Source organism: Balaenoptera borealis (genome assembly GCF_965194805.1).
Source record: "Balaenoptera borealis genome assembly, chromosome: 1".
NCBI classification, from domain to species: Eukaryota; Metazoa; Chordata; class Mammalia; order Artiodactyla; family Balaenopteridae; genus Balaenoptera; species Balaenoptera borealis.
In genome coordinates this window covers 188,920,854-188,941,318 of record NC_138860.1, presented here as the reverse complement: position 1 = coordinate 188,941,318, position 20,465 = coordinate 188,920,854, and the positions used below count along the sequence as shown (strand labels likewise).

Genomic DNA, 20,465 nt, shown 5'->3' with positions numbered 1-20,465 from the left:
GGAGAGGAGGTGGGCAGATAACTGACAGACACCCTGCAACAGAGCAGCTGCAGTGAGGATGGGAGTGTGTGCCAGGAGAGCACAGGGGAAAGCTGCTGTCAGGCCTCCTGGGGGAATCAGGGAAAGTCTCAGAGGAGATGGCCTCTCAGATGAGACCCAAGGAAAAGTAAGGGTAACCCCCAAATAACCGAGGGAGCATCAGCTTGTGAAAGAGCTGGGAAGAGGGAAAGAGAATCAGTTGCTCACTGCCTGTTGTGTGGGGCCCCAACTCTGGCAGATTCCATGCTGTCACTGGAGGTGAGAAAGGTGGTGGATAAACAAATGATCAAGATGTGACCCTGTTCCTGGAACTGGTCATGCATCCTTCTGTGGGGAGCACGGCCCCCTTCTGCCTCCTGGGGACCGATCCTGTGGGAAGGGAAGGACCCCTTTGTCTGGGGGCACAGGGAAGAAAGGCTTGTGATTGGGAAAAGATAACAACGGGCCTGTGAGAGGAGAAAGGGGGCCAAGGTGGGTTCCGAGGAGGTGCTTGGCCCATGAAAGCTGACCTCCAGGTGACTGCTCTCGCTGCTTTCCCAATCTCTGAGCCTCGGCCTAGAACCTCGGGGACGCTGAGCGTAGCTGTTGGCTGTACCTGTTGAAAGAGTGAATAACCTCAGATTGGTCTCTGTGACCTTAAGGAAGTTACTTAACCTCTCTGTAGCAGCCTATACTCATCTGCAAAATGGAATGGCAGTATCACTGAGGGTTAAATGAATGAATACACGTAAACACTTAACGTGGTGCCTGACGCACAGGAAACCGGTTACAGGTTTGCTCGCATTGCTAGCTCAGAGACTGCCCAATCAAAGGTGATTTAAAATGAGCTGGAAACAACTCTTTGCCAGTGTGTCTTCATCATGCTTGGATGCTTTCAAACACAGGAGGTGGAGGAGATGGCAAAGGCTGGAAGCAGTTGAGCCAAATGACATTTATAGGGCAGATGTCATATCTGAGCCCATGTTCTTGGTTAGTGGCTGGTCGGCTGGGTGCCTCTCCTGGGTGGTTGACTGATGTGTCCTGAATGGAGCACAACATTGGGCAACTGAACAGGGAGGCAAAGGGTTTCATGACACTTTTGGGAGTATTTATGAGAGATGCTTATTTTGCTTATAGAAGAATATAGGGAGTATTTATGAGAGGTGCTTATTTTGCTTATAGAAGAATATATTGTAACCAGAACTAAGAATCACTGATTTGTCCCTGTCCCTGCCTGCTTTGGGCACATTTCTTGATCCTTTTAAAGCCCTGGGGAGAGGCCAGAGCTTTGCTCATAGGGGCCCTTCCTACCACTAAGGCCCTACTGGCTAGTGAGCCACATGCCTATCATGCGGTAGGAGGAAGCCCTGGGGGAAATGGGCAGGTGTGGAGCTAGCATGGTTGAAAGGAAGAAGAAAAAGACCTTCTGCAAAGTCAATGTCAGAGCCCAGTGCTCCCAGGCTACGCCAGGGTGTGCCTCCCTGCTCAGAATTTACTGCTGCTCAAAGAACAGGCTGTGTTCCTCCCAATGAGGCAGAAGTTGCACTGCATCATCACAGGGAAGCACAATTCTGTACCAGTGGCACACGTAGTTTCCCGGCTTCCCCGTGTTGAGTGGGTCAGTCAAGGCTTCGCTGGGGGATGTGAACTCGGTCAGTGACAACTGGTCTGGGAGCCTCTCCTGGGGGGTGGTCAGTATATCCTGAATGAAACACAACATTGGGCAGACTTAATGGAGAGGGGGAGGTTAGTGAGTTTCGCTACCATCTTGGGGGGATATTTATGAGAAACACTTACCTTGGTTAAAGAAAAATGTAGTGTGACCAGAGATAAGTATTATTGATTTTTCTCCTCCATTTTGGTATTAAATGAATCACAGCTACTACAAGCTCTGACTGTATTAATGGGGTTTCCTTCGATGACTACTCAGCCGAGGGAGCCACCAAATTGGAATTCCATGGGAGAGGATTACTGGATGTGACAAATAGCAGAGGAGTGTTTTTCCTGAGCTATTTTGGGGGATCGCATAAAATGTTGTAAAAAAGGAGAACCCTTCTCTTCTGCAGCCAAGAGTTTTCTTATTGTTATTCAACGGCCGCACCTACTACCAATGAAAGCCAGCCCTCGGGTGCTTTACCTGCTCGAGCCTTATTTCCTGCTCCATCCCTAGGTCCTGGTACAGTGCCTGGCACATGCAGGTGTCTCAGAATGTATTTGTTGAATGGATGGATGGATGGATGAATGAGTAGTGACTGGTGAAGAAGCATTTGGTAGGGAAAACTAGGAAAAGATGAAGGCAGCATGAAGTCATGTGTGCTGGATGGGTAGAAATGGGCAGTTGAAGAGCCTCAAAGACCTTATTGAATTGCAAGGAATTTTGATTTATTAAATTAAAGAATATTTGGGGGTCATCTTCTTATACCAAGTACATTTCCTGTCCTCGTGGAATCTACATTTTAGTGGGGAAGGTAGACATTAAACAGTTACACAATTAATTACTTAAGTGCAATTGTGGTGGACACTTCAAAAGAGAAGTTATGAAAACATGAGGACCTGATGCGGTACAGGGATGATAGAAGATTTATCTGAACAAGTGACATTTACATGAAGATCTGAAGGAAAGTATTAGATAGTAAAGAGGGAGAATATAATGGGAATACACATACATTTGTTCATTCATTCATTCATTCATTCATTCAGCAAATATTTATTGAGCACCCATTATGTTCCAGGCATGTTCCAAGTGCTGGGGAGATTCAGCAGTAAGCAAAATCAGGCCCTTGCCCTCAATGGTCTTAAAACAAACTATAAAGTTTTGTGCATCTTTTGCTAGATTTATTCTCAGAGAGTTGATATTTTTGATGATACACTAAATCTTATCTTTCAAAATTTTTGTTTTGTATTTTATGGTTGCTAATATGGAGAAATGCAATTCATTTCTGTATGTTGACTTTGTATGCAGTATCCTTGCTAAATTCTTTTCTTCAGTCTAATAGCTAATCTGAACCTTTTGTATTTCTACATATATAATCATGTCATCTGCAAATAATGAATGTTTTATTTCTTCCTTTATGATCTTTATACCTTTGATTTCTTTTTCTTGACTTATTACACTGGCTAGGACCTCCAGTACAATATCAAATAGAAATGGTGATTGTGGGCATCTATGTCTTGCTCCTAATATCAGAAGGACAGCTTCCAGTAAGTCATCCTTAATTATGATATTTGCTCCAAGGTTTTAGAATGCATTTTTTTAATCAGAGTGAGGGAATTGTCTTCTATTCCCAGTTTGCTCAGTTTTTGATTGTTTGTTGTAAATGAATATTGTTGTCAGTTCCATGTAGATGAAAACTTTTTCTGATCTTTTCGAGTTGAGATAGAATAGAACACAGTCATCAAATCAATCACCCTATGACACGTATCTGGGGCTGTAGTAAAATCTCCTCGAGGAAAGACACCTGCATGGTGGCTGTGGATTGGTGAGACTGCTGCTCAGAGTTTGCAGTTGTCAACAGTCATCCTTCAGGATCCATCTGTTTTCTGCAGGATATACACTGGTGAATTAAGTGATGACATGATGGGGACCACCACCCCTGCTTCCTTTAGATCCTTCAAGATGACACTCACCTCTGCCATTCCCCTGGGATGTGACATTGTTGTTGGTTTCCTGTCTTAGTCAGCATGGGGAGGGGAGTAATTTCAGAGATTTCTGTTTGGTCTTCCCTCATTGTACCTCAGAGACCAAGGACCCAATGTGGGCTGTGCCAATTGCCAAGTAGGTTAATCCCAATTATACATTTGAGGATGGGGGAAATGATCATCCAGTGGATCCACAGATCCAGTGGACCCACTGTAAGTGGGCTTTGGGCAGGATTCCATTTATTACCAGGCCTCCATTCTAACAGGAGGATGACGATGACACTCAAATCACTCTGAGCCTCAAGTCATCCCTGTGTCTAACAGTCCTTAAAATTTCTGGATATACACAGTGTGTGCACAGATACCCAAATAAATGGCAATAGGAAGGACTTGAGGAATCATCCCAGTGTATATACTTGCTGTGGAATTGTAAGGTCCTTTCTCTTGGGCACCTGGCCATCTCTTCTTCCAGGGAGTTCCCGGTATAAAAATTTGCTCAGGTCCAGAAATTAGGTAAGGAATTATGACTTTATATTGGGATAATTGCCCTGCCCTCAGCCTCCCAGGCATTCATCCTTGATTTCCTCTGCTGAGCAAGTTTATCGGCTGCCCCTCTTTCTTGCCCTGTGTTCTAGCGATCTTCTCTGTAACTCTCTGCAGTCTTTGGCTGCCACTCTGAACTTGCTGCTTGTTTCAATAATTGTGACCCCTGTTTCTGGTGGCTAAGCACTGTCACCTCTACTGCTTTGGCATCCTGTCATCCCATTGCTATCAGCAAGCCAAGTTCTCTAACAGCCTCTCCTTCTGACAGCCCTCCAGTCCTGGCTACAAAGGAGCCATGGTCACTACTGAACTTTGTAGTGATGCTGGCCCCCTCTCACTGGCACCTTCCTTGTGACCTTGGAGAACAGTGTGTCCTGTGGTTCTTCCCACGAGAACCTCATCAGCAGGTGTTCTGGCCATGGGTGGTATATCTGCTTCTTCTGGCCCTTTCATCCTCTCCTCTGCCATCGGCCACGACAATCCTGGCATTTAAACTTCCCTTTTTGAATATTTTTAGGAACCATCCCAGTAGAGAGTTTACACCACCTCCTCGGGTCCTTGCCAGAGTATAAGATCTCAGCAGAGAGCCCCTCTGCTCTGCGATGTGTTCACTATTCAACTTTAAGGTGAAGCCCCCTTGACCAAGCACCCTCAGAATCCATCCACCAAGTCTTTCCTCCTTCCTGCTGGTGCTTGTTGACTGGGACTTGCCGTTCCTTCGGGGTGCAGTCTCTCCTTTCTTATCAGGCCAGCACATGCCCCCTGGATTATGCTGTTACTTAACCCTAGTTATCGGCCCAATATTTAGTAGGGGAAGTGGGAACATTTCCTGCGTTGAGGCCTCTGCATTGTTTGCCAGCACAGAGGGGGCACCAGCTCTTCCTAGGGAGGAGGGGGCACTTCTGCAGGTTTGGGAGGTTCCAAGTTGTCTTGGAGAATCAAAGTCTTTGGGGGCATCTGCCTGGATGCCTCCTTTCCACGTGTCAGGGTTTCCAGTTTTCCCCGCTTGGTCCCCGGTCCTGGTATCACAGCGTGGGTTCGTGGGCATTTAACCTGCTCTGCAGCTCAGTCACTTCTCTGCTAGATCCTGGGCTCAGTCTGCACTGCAACCAGAAGTCTCTCTGGCTTCCACACCTGGCTTTCAATCACCTATTACTTGCCCTCAGTTTTTCATTACCTTCCAGTAAGGCAGGGGTCAGCAAACTCTTTCTTAAAGGGACAGGTAGTAAAGGTTTTAGGCCTTCAGGCCATACAGTCAGTCTCTGCCTTTTGTGAAAGCAGCCATAGGTAGGAGCAAGTGAATGGGTGTGACTGTGTGTCAATAAAACTTTATTTACAAACACAGGTGGCCGCCTTTGGGCAGTTGTTTGCCTGTCCTAGCTGCAGAGCATCAGAGGCAACAGCCGTGCCATCCCATAATCCCAATTTGATCGCTCTGACACTGCGGGGGGTATGTAAATGGTAGAGCCCCTTTCTGTTTCTTTTTGAGTCACACTTTGTTATTTGCATTTTTCTAGTGATTCATCCATTTCACCTGCATTTTCAAACTAGGTGGTATAAAAGTGTTTATAACATTCTCCGATCTCTTTAATCCTCATTTCATCTGTACTTTTGTGCCTGTTTTGTTCCTAAGATCGTTTAAATGTACCTTCCCTCTTTTTCTCTTGCTAAAAATTGCCAGAGTTTGGTCAATATTAGATTTTTCAAAGAATCAACTTCTAACTTCATTGATCCTCTCTGTTGTATGTTTGTTTTCTACTTCATAAATTTCAGCTCCAGTCTCTTTTCTTTTTCTTTCTTTCCCTCTCCCTCCATCCCTCCCTCCTTTCCTTCCTTTTTCTTTCCTTCTACTCTGTGTTGACTAATTTTTTTCTTTGTTTTTACTCTAATTTTTTTCTATTACTTAACTCATTATTTTCCACCCGTTCTTCAATTTTTTAAAAATATATAATTTTTTCCCTCAAAGTGCTATTTTAGGCCCACCCGCAAGTTTAATCAGAGCATTTCCACTGTCACTTAGTTCAATATATTATCTGATATTCAATTTTATTTCTTCTATAAGACTCATGGCTTGCCTGAAGTATTTAAAAGTTTCCAAATATATGGGGAGGGCAAAGACTTCCATAATAGAAATCCTAGAAAACTCTTACTCCAGAAATCCACATGGTTTTCTCCCCCACCTCCTTCAGATCTTTGCCCCAAGTTCACCTTCTCAGGAATGAAATCTTCCTCTTGAATTGAATATTTCATCAGTATGTAGTGACCCTCTTTACCTCTAGGAATGCTTTTGGCTTTAAGGTCTATTTTATCTATTTTCTTGATTAGTACTTGGGTACTTGGTGTATATCTTTCCATCTTCTTACCTTAATCATTTAAGTTCCTTATGTTTTAGCTCTGCAAGGTTTAAACAGCAAGATTTTATTTTTAATCCAGACGGACAATCTCTTCTTTTAACTTATGAACTGAGTCTCTTTATATTGGCTACGATCATTGATCAGTTTGAGTTCATTTTTACCATCTAGTACTTTCCATTTGTTCTGGGTTTTTGTGTGTGATTCTTTTTTCTCTCTTTTCTTGCCATGTTTTCAATGGATTGAGCCTTGTGTTTTTCCCTTTTCCATTAAAAAAAAAGTCTATGGTTTGGAAGTTGTCTTCCTTATTTCTATTTCTTTAATGGTTACCTTAGAAATTTTGACATAGATATTTAACTTAACAGAGTCTAAAATTAATCACTAGTTTGATCATCCTCCAAACAATACAAGAAACAACACAAGGAACTCGACCATGACCAACCCCCACCCAGACCCTCCCAGTCTGACTCATATGTTCTTGCTATAAAGATATTGATTGTATCTTGATTTTTTAATATCTCACAATATAGATATTATTGTCATTATCACTTTCACAGCTAGTATTTTCATTCTTTCCTTCCACAGATATTTATTGACCATGATGTGTCAGGCACTCTTCTAGGCACTTGGGATACATAATGAGTGGAACAGACAAAGGTCTCCACCCTCATGGACTTTATATTCTAGCTGGAGGGGTGACAGATTCTAAACAATAAACATAATCCATGGGCAGATGTTATAAGATGTTAGAAAGGGATAACTACTATGAGAAAATGGTAGAACAGGATAAGGGGAGCTGGGAACACAAGCTGCAGGTTTCTGTGGGTGGTCAGGGCTGACCTCAGTGAAAGGGGTGAGATCTGGGACTGGAGGGAGTGAGGAGGGAGCCACATCCACCTGGGGGAGGAACATAGAGGAGGAGGGACAGCCGTGCCGAGTCTTAAGGTGAGAGCACGCTTGGCATGTTCAAGACGTCAAGGAGGCTGGCGTGGCTGGGGCAGAGTGAGTGAGGACATGAGAGCAGGGAGGAGGTGGAGGGCCAGGTCCCAGAGGGCTTGTAGGCTGTGCACTGTAAGGGGTTTGTCTCCTTCACACCTGAACACAACGGAGAGCCGCTGGAAGGATTTGAGTGTAACAGCAATGGGATCTGCCTTATATTTTAAAAGATCCCTCCCACCGCTGTGTTGAGAACAGACCATGAGAGGAGGAAGAAGGATCAACAGAGATGTCTTAGTTAGTTTGAGCTTCTATAACAAAAGACCACAGACTGGGTGGATTTTAAACAACAGACATTTATTTCTTACAGTTCTGGGGGCTGGAAGTTCAAGAGCAGGGTGTCGTCATGGTCGGGTTCTGGTGAGAATCCTCTTCCAGGTGCAGACTGATGACTTCTTGTTGTATCATCACAAGGTGGAAATAGAGTGAGAGAGCTCTCTGGGGTCCCTTTCATAGGGACACTAATCCTGTTCATGAGGGCTCCACCCCCATGACTTATATCACCTCCTAAAGGCGCTACCTCCTAATGCCATCACATTGGGGCTTAGGATTTCAACATATGAATGGGAGGAGGGACAAACATTCGTTCCATTGCATGGGGGGGGGGGACCAGTTAGGAGGCTAATGTAATAATCCAGGCAAGACATGGTGGTGACTTGGGTCAGGGTGTAGCCAGGTAGATAGTGATAAGGGGTCCAATAGTGAGTGTAATCTGAAGGTGGCACAAATAGATTTCCTCAAGGATCAGGTGTAGGGTAGAATTAAGCATGTTTCTGAGTGTTCTTGTCCTGAGCAGCTAGAAGAATGGAGTGGCCATCAACCGAGGTAGGGAAACTGTAGGAGGAACAGGTTTTGGGGGAAGAGTGGGAATTCTGTTTCAGGCATACTGAATTTGAGATGTCTCGAAACTCAGATAGGCAGCTGGATACCCAAATCTGGAGTTTAAAAGGTAGAGCCAGGTTTTGTGGGCCTGAAGCTTATACAATTTTAAGAGCCTTCTCTAAGGAAGAAAATGCAAAATTACATACAAATCACATACAAGAGAGGTCCAGAAACTTTAGCTCCATGAGCTTGATAGAGAGCTGCCTTTGGGAGGGTTGAGGGGGAAGTCCATGCTGAAAATATAAATGTGTATGACATCAGCACGGAAGTGGTATTTCTTGTCATGAGATTGGATATATTCAACTCCTAACCCCAGCACCTGTGACCTTATTTGGAAATAGTGCCTTTGCAGATGTAATCAAATTAAGATGCGGTCATATTGAATTAGGGTGGACCCTAAAGCCAATATGATTATTGTCCTTATAAGAAGAGGAAAAATTGGATACACACACACAGGGGAGAAGGACGGGAAATGATGGAGACAGATATTGGAATGATGCAACTTCAAGCCAAGGAACATCAAGAATTGCTAGCAAACACCAAAACCTGGGAAGCAACAAGGAAGTGTTCTCCCTTAAGCCTTAGGAAAGAGCATAGTCCTGCCAACACCTTGACTTCAGACTTGTAGGCTCCAGAACCATGAAACCAACCTAGGAAACTAACACAATGAGAGAGGGAGTGTGGAAGAAGAACACCAGGATCAGCCCTGAGGCTCATCAGGGAAAGACGAGATACAGGAGAGCAGGTGGAGAATACGAGACCATGGGGTGGGAAGGGACACTGAGGAGGGCAGGGTTCTGATGGCAAGTGAACTAAGAATATCAAGGAGGAAGGAGAGAAATGCCACCTCCAGATCACACTCCAGGAAGACCGAGCATTGACCACTGGATTCAGCCCTGAGGAGGTGATGGGCAAGAATAGCTTTGGTGGAATGTTGGGGGTGAAGGTCTTTTTGGAGTTGGTTTAAGAGAGACCAACCAAGAGAAATGAGAGGAAGAAGATGAAGATGGCCGTTTTTAGGGTTGACTGTAAAGGAAAGCAAAAGAATGAGGTGGTAGCTGTCAGAGACATGGGGACAAGATTTTTTTTAATGGAAGAAATAACAGCATGTTTGGATACAAATGGGAATGATCTGGTAGAGACTGAAATATTGATAATATAGGAGACAGAGGGGAGAACTGCCTAAGGCATGTCCTTGATTAGGTGAGGAGGAGCAGAGCTTGTATATGGGAGGAGGGACTGCTCATATTCACGCTCAGTTTTACCACTTCCTTTGTCACCGTTTATTCTCACGTCTCAGACCTTCCTTCTGGGATCATTGTCCTCTTCCTGAAGTACATCCTTGAGAAGATTCCTTAACGTAGTCTTGTTGGTAGTGAACTCTCTCAGGTTTGGTTTTGTTTTTGTTCCGTTGCTGTAAATATCTTCATTTCATCCTCCTTCTTGAAAGATTGTTTTGTTGGATGTATGACTTTAGGTTGACAGTTATTTTCTCTCAGCACAGGAAAATCCTAGTCAATGTCTCCTGGGGCTTATTGTTACAGTTGAGAAATCAGCTGCTGGTCTAATTGTCATTTCTCTTTTCCCGACTGCAGCTGAGATGGTCTCTTTGTGTTCTGTGTTTTCACTACCATGGGCCAGGCAAGGGTTTGTTTTTGCTTTTACTGATTCGGATTCATTGGGCTTCTTGAATCTGTGGATGGCTGGATGCCTTTCAGAACTTCTGAGTTCTAAAAAATTCTCAAACTCAGTTATTCCTGTTGGCTTATCCTTCTCTCTCCCTCTTGGATTTGGACCATGTGTAGTATACTCTATTTCCTGCATCTTTACCTCCAGTTCATCTTTTCCAACATTTTCCCTGTCTATTGGTCTTCTTAGTAATATCAAATGATATTCTCTCTTTGACTGTCTAATATTTCCTTTACATCGAGTTTGAAATTTTTAATGGTTGTATTTTTATTTCAAGAAGTTCTATTTACCTTTTTCTTCAAATCTGCCTAGTCAGTTTTGAGATTCTCTTGTTCCCTCCTCATACTTTTATTCCTCCCCATTTCTTTCCTTAAACAGATTAAATAAACTAATTTTATATTCTGTTTCTGATCATTCCAGTATCTGAGCCTTTCAGTTCTGATTCTCAACTTCTTTTGTCTGTGCTGATTCTTGTTTATGGAGAATTGTTTCCTCTTGTGCTTGGTGATTTTTTCTTATGACCTTGTGCCCCAAAAGCTGCACCAGAGATAAAATCAAAGTGCTTTAACTCCACTTAATGCATCTCCATCCTTCCTGAATGTGCCCTTAAAATCCAAGGAGTGTGATTATCTTCCCTATAATCTAAGCTGCAGATGTGTTAAGTCAAACAGGTAGAATTAACATCTTGAAAAAAATCCTGAACTCTTGGGACTTCCCTGGTGATGCAGTGGTTGAGAATCCACCTGCCAGTGCAGGGGACACGGGTTCAATCCCTGGTCCGGGAAGATCTCACATGCCGCAAAGTAACTAAGCCTGTGCGCCACAAATACTGAGCCCATGCGCCACAACTACTGAAGCCCGTGCGCCTAGCGCCTGTGCTCTGCAACAAGAGAAGCCACCTCAATGAGTAGCCCACTCACTGCAACGAAGAGTAGCCCCTGCTCGCCACAACTAGAGAAAGCCTGCACGCAGCAACAAAGACCCAACGCAGCCAAAAATAAATAAATAAATAAGTAAATTTATAAAAAAGAAATCCTGAACTCTAAATTAATAACTTAATGTAATTTCTAATTATGTTGAGGTTTTAAAATCTCCTTCCCTAGATGAACATAAACTGTGACTAAATATTGTCTAAATAATTAAATTTAATGTTTTTTAATAATTAGGACATTGCAGTTGTGTTCATAATTAATCATTTTTCCCCCGCCTGTAAGAGCTGTTTCATTAGTGGAAAGAACTTTGAAATTTTTAAATCAAACTTAGAACCAAAAGATTCTCAGATTGCTTTTTTAAATGTTGCCACTTTAAGATGCCAAATTGTCCCATCTTTTAGCAATAAAGTTTTGCCTCAGGCTTTAATATTCTCAGTTGGAAGACTCCTTCATGTTTCTCCCAGGGCTAATCTCTCTAGAATCACAAACCTGAGAGCTGAAGGGGCTTAGAGGTCCATCCCTCCCTGAAAGCTGACAATCAGACGTCCAGAAAAAGTCTAACAAACACCCCATATATGTGGGATGGTATTGGGATTGGGGGGGGGTCCCTTTGATTACAGAAGTGATGTACCATCTCTTCCATGCGTAACCCCAAATTCATTGCTACTGAAGTTCTATAATGCCAAGGCTTGCAAAAATGTCCCTTTAATAGGCGATGGAATGAAATCTCATTTAATGACGATTATTTCAATATGAAGACACACCTTATTATGAAAATACACACACACCTGGTAAAAATACAGACGGTACAAAAGGATAGGTAATAAAAGTTGTCTCTCCCACCACCTCCCCCAGACCCATGCTCAGAGATAACAGGCATCACAAATGGTTTTTAGGCTGTTGGTGGGGGTGTCCCAGCCCTCCCCTCCCCTCCTCCCCACCCTTTCTCTTCTGGCTTCTAGGCAGGGAGCAGGCATGGAGATTGGACTGGTGGTCACAAGGATCAGCTTTGGGCCATTCCTGCCAGGAAGAGAAGGAGAGAGCCTTGGGTGGACTGTTTGTCAAGTGCAAGGCCAAGGCTCTGCTCATGAGATGTCCTCTACCCCTCAGAGTGTTACTGAGCCAAACTTGGGTCCACTTGCCCACGTGCAGTAAAGCCAATGCACTGACACCAGATTGTGGTGAAGAAAAGTACAGCATTTATTGCAAGGCGCCAAGGAAGGAGAATGGGCAGCTCATGCTCAAAAGACCCAAACTCCCCTATGGCTTTCAGGGAAGGGGTTTTAAAGGCAGTGTGAGGGATGGGGCTGCAGTGTGTGTCATCAGCTTGTGCACAATTCTAGGATGGGTTGGCATCAAGGTGAAGTTTCAAGCATCATCAGCCTTCTGGTTTCAGCCAGTCTAGGGTCTATGTGCTTGCAGTCAGCAGTTTTCTTCTGGTGGGGGTCTACTTCCTGTAAAAACAAAGTAGGACTGTGTGTCAGGCCTTTATATCTTTCACGGTACTGTGAGTTTGGTGATGCTGCTATGTGGTGGAGTTATAGTCTAAGTTGTTACCAATTTCCCCGCCCAACAGCTATTCTTCGTTTCTACATCTTCACGTTCCTAATCATTAACTTTTTTTTTTTTAATTTATTTTATTTTTGGCTGTGTTGGGTCTTCGTTTCTGTGCGAGGGCTTTCTCCAGCTGTGGCGAGTGGGGGCCACTCTTCATTGCGGTGCACAGGCCTCTCACTGTCGTGGCCTCTCCCATTGCGGAGCACAGGCTCCAGACGTGCAGGCTCAGTAGTTGTGGCTCACGGGCTTAGTTGCTCCACAGCATGTGAGATCCTCTCAGACCAGGGCTCGAACCCGTGTCCCCTGCATTGGCAGGCAGATTCTTAACCACTGCGCCACCAGGGAAGCCCTAACTTTTTTTTAAATTGAGGTATAGTTGCTTTACAATGTTGTGTTAGTTTCTGCTGTACAGTGAAGTGAATCAGCTATATGTATACACATATCCCCTCTTTTTTGTATTTCCTTCCCACTTAGGTCACCACAGAGCATTGAGTAAAGTTCCCTGTGCTATACAGTAGGTTCTCATTAGGTATCTATTTTATATATAGTAGTGTATATATGTAAATCCCAATCTCCCAATTCATCCCACTCCCCCACATCCCCCCCTTGGTGTCCATACATTTGTTCTCTACATCTGTGTCTCTATTTCTGCTTCGCAAATAGGTTCATCTGTACCATTTTTCTAGATTCCACATATATGCGTTAATATACTATATTTGTTTTTCTCTTTCTGACTTATTTCACTCTGTATGACAGTCTCTAGATCCATCCACGTCTCTGCAAATGGCACAATTTTGTTCCCTTTTATGACTGAGTAATATTCCATTGTATATATGTACCACATCTTCTTTATCTGATGATGGACATTTAGGTTGCTTCCATGTCCTGGCTATTGTAAATAGTGCTGCAATGAATGTTGGGGTGCATGTATCTTTTAGAATTATGGTTTTCTCTGGGTATATGCCCAGTAGTGGGATTGCTGGGTCATATGGTAGCTCTATTTTTAGTTTTTTTAAGGAACCTCCCTACTGTTCTCCATAGGGGCTGTATCCATTTATATTCCCCCCAACAGTGCAAGAGGGTTCCGTTTTCTCCATACCCCCTCCAGAATTTATTGCTTGTAGATTTTTTGATGACAGCCATTCTGGCTGGTGTGAGGTTATACCTTATTGTAGTTTTGATTTGCATTTCTCTAATAATTAGTGATGTTGAGCATCTTTTCATGTGCCTGTTGGCCATCTGTATGTCTTCTTTGGAGAAATGTCTATTTAGGTCTTCTGCCTATTTTTTGATTGGGTTGTTTGTTTTTGTTTTGATATTGAGCTCTATAAGCTGTTTGTATATTTTGGAGATTAATCACTTGTCAGTTGCTTCATTTGGAAATATTTTCTCCCATTCTGAGGGTTGTCTTTTTGTCTTGTTTATGGTTTCCTTTGCTGTGCAAAAGCTTTAAGTTTAATTAGGTCCCATTTGTTTATTTTTGTTTTTATTTTCATTACTCTAGGAGGTGGGTCAAAAAAGATCTTGCTCCCTAACACCATACACAAAAATAAACTCAAAGTGGATTAAAGACCTATATTTAGACCTAATCATTAACTCTTGAGCCAGCATTTAGAGCCTCAGGGGAGGTCTGGGATACTAAAGCAAAAGCCTTTTACTTCAAAGGAAAGGGACCCAGGGGCTTGTATATGGGTTCAATCCCGCATTTTCTTTGATACTTCTCCATCTTGAGGGGAACAGGTTCAGGAAAAGAAAGAGAGTAAAGTTTTGGGTAGAGAGGTTCATCATAAACTCAGCAGAAGAACTCTGTTTTAGGGGCACTCAATTTCAAGAGCAGCTCACAGAAGTAGATGTATTATCCCCATTTTAAAGTGAAGTGACCGAGGATCTAAAACAGCAAATGGCCAGCACACAGCCACATGGGCAGTGGTAATAGGAACAAACCCCAGTGCACTCTTGTCCTGACTGTGCTGGCAGGAGGAGGCCTCACGGTGCAGCTAACTCTGCAGAAGAGGCCAGTCCCTTCCCTACCCCAAGCTCCCATAGTCCCTTGGCATCCTCTGCCTTGGCTTGGGGGTAAAGTGTGAACTGTCTTCTGAGGATCCTCTGGGCCCAGACGTGAGTTGAGACCAGAGGTGACACCAGTAGTACCTGCGTGAGCCAAAGTGACCCCAACAGGATTTGGGCATTTTGCCTCATTGAATCAGATCTTTCCTTGCAAATTTAAGACGACCCCAGTCCCACACACCTGAATTTGAAATGAAGACATTACTCAGGATGAGTGAATATGTAGTAGAAAGTATAAATTATTCAATCACATTTATTCATACTAATTGGCTGTTAAGCTATAAGGGAAAAACATCACATGCCGAGAGGCTTTCTTATGCTTATTCTCTCTCTTTAATGGAGGGACTGTCTGTACAGACCAGGCTGGCCAAGCAGGGGCTGGGGGAACAGGCCGGGGTGGCATCCCTGTCACGCCAACCAGCACTGCCAGAGGCAGGTGTGGGCTTGAGAGGCAGAGCGTATTTGGCTCATGAGATCAGAGTTAAAATTCAGTGAGGTCCCCCCACGCTGGGCGTGCTGGTTCAGCCAGCTCCCCTACCCCCAATGGCAGCCGTGGTCCTCAAACAGCTCTCAGGACCCCTTCACACTCTTTGAATTCAAGGAGAATCTCAAAAAGCTTTCGATTATGTGTGTATTACTTCTATCAATATTCACTGTCATTGAGTTAAAACTGGAGGAATTTTAAAATGTAAGAGCACGCAGCACTGCACTTTCCACGAGCTGTGAGAGTGACCTCATCGTCGTGTCCTGCAGCTTCTGGAAAACACCGCTGGCCACTGGAGGCAAATCACGTCTTAGGGACATTGCGAGGACAGTGTGGGTGCGTGGGCCACGCACGCTTTGAGAACCTCTGCGCTAGGCACACCCCTGGAGAACCGGCCAGAAAGAACTGACCGTGTACCCGGCAGGACCACAGGTGACCTCACACTGTGGTCAGTGTCTCCTGTGGCCTCCAGCCTCTTTGGCCCTCTCACTGGCAACAGACCGGGCGGGTTGCCATCAAGGGAGGCCGAATCTACACGAGCAGCGTTACCGTCCCCAATCCTCCTTCTTTTCTTGTTTGCGTGGTTCCGTGGAGCTTTTTGGAGATCTCCAGCAGGAAGGAAGCACATCGCGAGCTATTTGGGATTCATGGTCTAGATGCCTCTCCCCGACTCATTTGTGCAGGAAGACTGGCTTTCCCTATGTTGTAAATGTCCCTCCTGAAACCCCGGAACTCCGTCCTCACTGCACAGTTCAAGGAAGACGCTGGGATGATGCTTTGTGGTTGCTGTTTGGGCAACAGATGGGAACTCAGAGAGAGGGCCTGGCGTGGGAGCTGCTGGTCTGGGGTCTCGGGCGCCCCCTTTCTGCCCATAGTTCCTGGTTCGTTGTCAGCAGACTCTCATAAAGAAGCCCGGCCAGGACTGGGAACACATGTTTATTTTATGAATGACTTCAGGGACAGAGGGAAAAAAAGTCATCCAGAATGTCATCCAGGAGGCTGTGTTCTTTTTATTATGTTTTGTCGGTAAACAAAAAAAATTGCCACATTTAATACTTACACTGGTCCTGTGCGATTTCTCTGACTAATGTAAAATGACAGCTGTCACAACATTCCATATAAATACAAGTCTGTTTGTGGGAGCCTGTTCTATTAATGTAAACCACACCTAACTTGCTCTGAAGGATGGTACCCCTGGAATTTAGGGTCCTGTCTCTTGTCTGTTCATGGTACTGAATTGTTTTAGGAGCAGCCTGGAACAAACTAAAGACAACCCTAACTTCTTAGTTTAACGTGAGAATTATTCACCTAATTTTCCTGCAGCTATTGTGTTCCTTAATTTATCGTTGTGTGGAGCTGCGAGATGATGTAGCTGATGAGTGACACAGTGTACGTGGTGAGCTGATCTGTAATTTAGGAGTCTGCTGATGGTCTTAGAGCTGTCTGCAGTCTGAACAAAGCAGGCAGTAAAAATAAAGAATATACTCACAGATTATATAGATATGCACAAATCCATAGATACACGCATACACGTTATCTATTAGCAGCTTGTCGCCCCCTTGACGGCATGGGACATGAACTTACCATTCCATGATGAATGGGGAAAGCTGACGCGGTGTTTTGTAAGTTTACAGTGGACTCCTTGGCCAGCCCTTTGGAGGACCGTGAGCCTATGCAGAGTTGGAGGGAACCGGGAGATTCCACGAGAGGGTGCAAGTACTGTGACCTTGACATTCTGCCCCCTCTCATTTCTCAACCACTTCTTCCTGCGCCTGTTCGAAACGGCACCAGCAACAGGATCCCCCTTAATCCCAGCAGTGGGGCACCCAACAGCTAATTAGCTTTCCGGAGCTGAACCGATAGGAGACTTGAGGGTGGCGCCCTTCGCGGTTTTCAGACAGGGATAGCGACCGCGTGTCAGAATTTGACTCTGAATGAGATGACGAGCTTCCCCCATGAGCCTGGGCTCTCAGCAATAACTACCGAGCCGCGGACATTGGCACCAGTCGAATCCACTTGTCCTTCCTGTCAATGAGGAAAAGACCCGGGGATGGCCTTCTGAGCCATTGCATTGGTGCACCTTCATTCAAGGTCACACCTGGAAAAAAGCATCCTGAATGGGTGCAGATAGAACACACCATTCTTTCTGCTCTGAAATTCCCTTTTCATGGGAGGTTTCCAGGCAGAGGTCCCATATTTTGTCAGTGAGAAATGGCATGGGGCTCCTGCCGAGGGCAGCCCCAGGCATCAGATTCTTTGTGCCTGATTCAGACAGACAGCCTGTAAAGGGAAAAGGCCAGGCCGGCATCCTTGCAGGGGTTCTTGACAGCCCTCCGACACCATAGTGCAGATTTTCCAATAAATACGTAGACTCTCTGCCTACCTCTTAGGAACAGAGAAAACGGCATATTTACATACTATGAACTAGGTTTAAAAATCCACTTTAGATTTGCTTTGCCTTTTGCAGTCTCTTGAATAAAGCATTTTTGTAGCTTACTCAAAATCCTTTCTGTGTGTTTACATTTTAATGGGCATTCCAGTGAAATGGAGGATTTTTTTTTTTTTTTTTTTAATCAGGAGAGGAGGTGGGGATGGAAACAGCGAAACAGCAGGGTGGCCTTCTCTTTAGCCCACCAGCTTCTCTCTTCATCAGTGGGTTACAGCCTGATGTAAGTGAAGCATGCCATTTAGCCAGGCAAGTAGAAAGAAGGGGAAAGGCCATTTTTATTTCAGTTTAAAATATACATCCCTGAGAGTTTGTGGAATTTTAAAATAGTAACTTAGATCTCAAACATCGCTGAAAGAAATGAACATGTGTAAGGAGAATGTTAATTCTCATTGGCCAGTATGGAAGATAAAACCTGTTTTATTTAATGAGGTACCATTTAAGAATTGTTCTTACTGAAAAGGGGGAAAAATCAACCTCCCTAGCAGGGCAGAGAAGCCTCTTGACTGGTTCCTTGTAGCACATGCTCTTGGCAAGAGAGTCCAAAGTGACCTCAACTCCTTGGGGGCATTTTAGGGACAGATTTGGTTTCTGTGGCTGCTTATGTAAGGGAAACCCCTCTTGGATCTTGGGGCACAGAAGCTACTTTCTGGAGGCAATAGGTTCTTTCGGGTGTGGAAACAGAATTTCTGCTTATCCCAGCATCTAGCTAATATTAAGATCCTCTTGTACAAAGGACCCCCTTATCACAGTGGATCATACAGTATAATAAAATCGGGCCAAGGCAGCTTCCGGGGCTTTGCATCGGTGAAACTGCCAATGTCTTAATCTTCCCCTGGGGATGTCTCTCTTTTTTTTCTCCCCTGAGATTCCCGGGAGATCCCTAATTAAAGCTACAGATACGGTTTAAAAGTACTTTCACCAGATGTTAGTTTAAAATGACCTGTAACTGGCAGCAGAGACGGAAGAGGCTAAGCGTGTCTGAGGCCCCCCAGTGCTTTTTCCTCCGCTGTCATTCAGTATGCAAATGAAGCCCAGCAGAACCTCCGGGCCAGCCCCGCCAAACCATAAAACCAACTGCTTTGAAAGCAATGCATCAGTAATTCTTATCACCTGGCATCTGGAATTCGGGACGCTCACTCCTAACTAGAACATGTCATAGGGTGTTTTAGGAGGAAGCTTGGATTTTGCACTCTGCAGACAATTTAGGCTGATGAATCTCCTTGCTGAAGCTCGTACAGCTCCCTTTAGGACAAACCATCTTTTCAATGGAATCCAGGCTCTGAGATGCACCTGCCATGATTTGACTGGACCCGAGCCCTGTGGATGAGAAGCGCATCAGTCGCCCACAACACAAGAGACTGACACGGAGGCTGGGACAAGTCAGACCCGAGGCAACCCTTCCGGGGTTTTGTTTTGATTTTTGCTGTGAAAGTTCCCAGTAAGTTCGAAGGGAGTTAGATCTCAGACTCTTAGTGCGGTCCTGGTTTGCTCTGCAGAGCTGAGGGCTGAGGCAGGCAATTCTGGGAATCCATATCTTTGGAAACGGAAGCCTCTTTCTTTTCCCGAGGACTGAAATTTATAGGCAGCGTGTTCCTATCGGCGTGTTTATCAAAGTAAACATGTAGGTTAAATCACAGCGTACCCAGCAGCCACCTGTCAGTTCCTTGGGACGCTGACGTTCCCCGAGATGCCCATCAGAACAGCTGCGTGCTTTCAGCTCTGCTCAGCGCCAGCCCGATGCCCTTGAGCTGGGCTCCAGCTTGAAGCTTCCTGGTACTTTAGATAAAAAGACGACCCTGCACCTGAGACTCATAAACATCTGGCTCTGGGGAGGGAACCAAGGCCGGGCTTTCACACAGAGGCAGAGAGAAGCCAGGATTTGGATTCAGGGAGGATGACAGCTCACACCACGTGTACGTCCGGGGGGAGGCAGCCAGGTGGACTCGGGGTGCAGGAATTCTGCCAGTCAGGGGAGGTAGATGTGTTCACAGATGATGCGGAAAACAAGACCTCGGCAACCTTGGTATTTTAGATGCAGACACGGGTTTGCGTAATAAGTAAAATGTGACTAAATAAGATTAATCTCTCGGTGGTGGAAAAGAGCACCTGTACGGCGGATTGGGTGTCTCAAAGGCATAATTATTTATCAAATTAATTAAAATGTATCCACTGGCTCACTGATTCTGATAACGGGGCCTTCCTGCCCAAGAAGCAGCCCTCTGCTAAGCACCTGTGATGTTTCTTCATCCATTGTCCCACAAGGACACACAGCAAAGGCCCGGATTGGTCGTCTGGAGTGGCCACTCCCACCGTCCGCCTGGCCACTGCCCACCTGTGCTGGGTGTTGGGCGGGGATACTTGGGTGGTTTGGTTCCCAGGAAGGCGGGTGAGCCCAGCTGGTCCCCGGTGAAGCCCCAGGTGGGGTTGGGAAGCTCTGCCGGAACAGGAGTGTGTGTGTGTGTGTGTGTGTGTGTGTGTGTGTGTGTGTGTGTTTGTGTGTGTGTGTGAGTGTCAGGGCAGAGGCCTGGGCCATCCACGCAGCCCAGAGCTGCCTGGTGGGGCTCTGGCTTGAATACCTGGCATGGGGGAACCAGCCTTGTTAGAATGAGCACGTGAGCCCAGAAAAAGCCAATTAATTCACGGGCACAGGGCTCCTTACATAAACTACTTGGGAACGGTGAAGAGGTGCAGAAAGTTCTGTTGAAAAGTGACCAGCAGGGAGACTGAGGTGGACACAGCCAGGGCGAGGGCCTGGAATGAGCACATTTCCACGTTTCGTGTCCCGAGGAAGGCAGGGTGGCTGGGAGCGTCCCGTCCAGGCTCAGTGCTGGGCCTGGTCCACGGAGCTCCCGGAGCCA

General features: G+C 45.2%; 1 protein-coding gene across 12 annotated transcripts in view; it reads left to right on the top strand.

Moving 5' to 3' along the window:
• CAMTA1 (calmodulin binding transcription activator 1) overlaps positions 1-20,465 on the top strand; it is an 891,439-nt gene that overhangs the window by 495,472 nt on the left and 375,502 nt on the right. The gene's annotated exons all lie outside the window — the stretch shown is intronic.